Consider the following 2,500-nt stretch of genomic DNA (forward strand, 5'->3'; position numbering starts at 1 on the left):
TCACCTGAGCTTGCAATAGAGATCGAGCGCGGTGGCGGTCACAGTGGTGGTCGACCAGGCGGAGCTTGAACGGCCTCGGCAAACACTTCTCCCCACCCTCCCAAATGAATGAGAGAATGGCTTGACAATACCGAGGCCATCGCCCCCCGCCAAAAATGGTTACTAGCTCTTGGGACTCGCTGCGACGTTACGCGTATCGGCACAAGACCAACCCTCTTTTTCCAGTCGCCCGCGCACCAAAAAAAATTTTGGCAGCGGGACTCACAATCCTTGACAGCCAGCTCACCATATAATACTCGGCGACCCTCCGCGGGACCTCCTCAGAGGGTCGCGTCGCCGGGAAACTAACCCCCACTCCTCACTGATCCAAGGTAACACGCCAGAAGTATCCAGGTAACCCCAGTAGTATCCAGGTATCCCCCTGCGAACGTCGGTACTGGGCTCAAAGAAGGCAGCGAGCAGTCGGGACCCGTAGGCACCGAGCAACCGTCACCCCCTCACGACTTTTCCCGAGACGCTTCAGAGGAACCCTTCCCCACATAGTACTCTCTGTGGGATTCGGCAGGCCCCCCCGTCCTACTGCACTAAGGAAGTTCCGAGACACACTTTTTTTTGTGGAAGACCACCCACCCTCCCTGTCCTGCCTGCTATCCCCGCCGCGACTCCTGGTCCCGGCCCTCCTCCCCGACTTCCTCCTTGTCCCGCTGCGAGTCCCGGACCTCCTCCCCCACTACCTACTCCCGCCGCGAGTCCCAGTCCCGGCCTTCCTCCTCCTCCTCCTCTTCCCTAGTCCCGGCGCGAGTCCCGGACCTCCTCCCCCACTTCCTAGTCCCGTCGCGAGTCCCGGACCTCCTCCCCCTCTTCCTAGTCCCGGCGCGAGTCCCGGACCTCCTCCTTCTCTTCCTTGTCCCGCCGCGAGTCCCAGTCCCGTCGCGAGTCCCGGACTTCCTCCTTCTCTTCCTTGTCCCGCCGCGACTCCCTAGTCCCGTGGCGAGTCCCGGACTTCCTCCTCCTCTTCCTTGTCCCGCCGCGACTCCCTAGTCCCGTGGCGAGTCCCGGACTTCCTCCTCCTCTTCCTTGTCCCGCCGCGACTCCCTAGTCCCGGCGCGAGTCCCAGTCCCGTCGCGAGTCCCGGACTTCCTCCTCCTCTTCCTTGTCCCGCCGCGACTCCCTAGTCCCGGCGCGAGTCCCAGTCCCGTCGCGAGTCCCGGACTTCCTCCTCCTCTTCCTTGTCCCGCCGCGACTCCCTAGTCCCGGCGCGAGTCCCAGTCCCGTCGCGAGTCCCGGACTTCCTCCTCCTCTTCCTTGTCCCGCCGCGACTCCCTAGTCCCGGCGCGAGTCCCAGTCCCGTCGCGAGTCCCGGACTTCCTCCTCCTCTTCCTTGTCCCGCCGCGACTCCCTAGTCCCGGCGCGAGTCCCAGTCCCGTCGCGAGTCCCGGACTTCCTCCTCCTCTTCCTTGTCCCGCCGCGAGTCCCGACCTCTTGTCCCGCTCCCTTGCCCAAGTCCCGACTCCTGGCTGTCTCGACTCCTCGTTGGCCGCCCAGTCTTCCGCATAGGTGGAAATAAATAAATAAATCATTTTTTAAAAATCAATTTTAAAATTAACTCCCTGTCTCGACTCCTTGCTGGCCGCCCAGTCTTGCGCCTAGACAGAAATATAAATAAAAATAAAAATAAATTGGTGAATTAAAAATATTAAAGTAATTTAATTAACTGGAATAAGGTAGAAAAATAAAAGGCAGAAGAATACTAAATTGATTTTTTCAAGTGCCACGTGTTACCTTGCTGATGTGGCTGCCACGTGGTAGTCCATGTCATGTCAAAAATCCACTAAATCGTTTACATGTCACTTTGGAGATAAATTTGTGTGTGTGCAATCAATTGGTTGTACAAATATGTTAATGACTTGCTAACTAATGCATCGTACAGGTAATCATTGCCCACTAACTAATCCATCACCACTGAAACTTAATGTCTTCAATTCTTCATCCTTCACACTCCACATCCAATTTATTTTTGTTTGTGTGAATTCTTAAATCTATCTTCTCTTTACATACTCCAAGCCCAACTTTCTAAACCCTTTATATAATCTATGTGAATCCTAGAATCTAGGTTTATATACCCCATGCAAACCCTAAAACCCTAAACCCTAAACCCTAACCCCTAACCCCTAACCCCTCAACTCATACTTTGTTCTTTTAATCATACAACCTAGACTCTGAAATTTTAATCTCATAACATATAAACTAGCATTGTAATTTCAAAACCCAACATTTTGTATTGTGACAATACTTGTTTGCAAATATGCATCCTTCATTTACTTTTATTTTTTTAACACTACACTGTGCCACATCAGCACCAAATAGATCAAAATCCTTGATAAATTAACCTCTAACATGTAAATATTATATTCTCCACCCTTTCAGCTTTTATTTTTATTTTTTTTAACTTTTTGAAATGCCACGTCAGCTACCTGGCTGCCCTGTCACATGACAAATG

The sequence above is a fragment of the Physcomitrium patens genome, chromosome 20 (assembly GCF_059467195.1).
Source record: "Physcomitrium patens ecotype Gransden chromosome 20, ASM5946719v1, whole genome shotgun sequence".
Taxonomy (NCBI): domain Eukaryota; kingdom Viridiplantae; phylum Streptophyta; class Bryopsida; order Funariales; family Funariaceae; genus Physcomitrium; species Physcomitrium patens.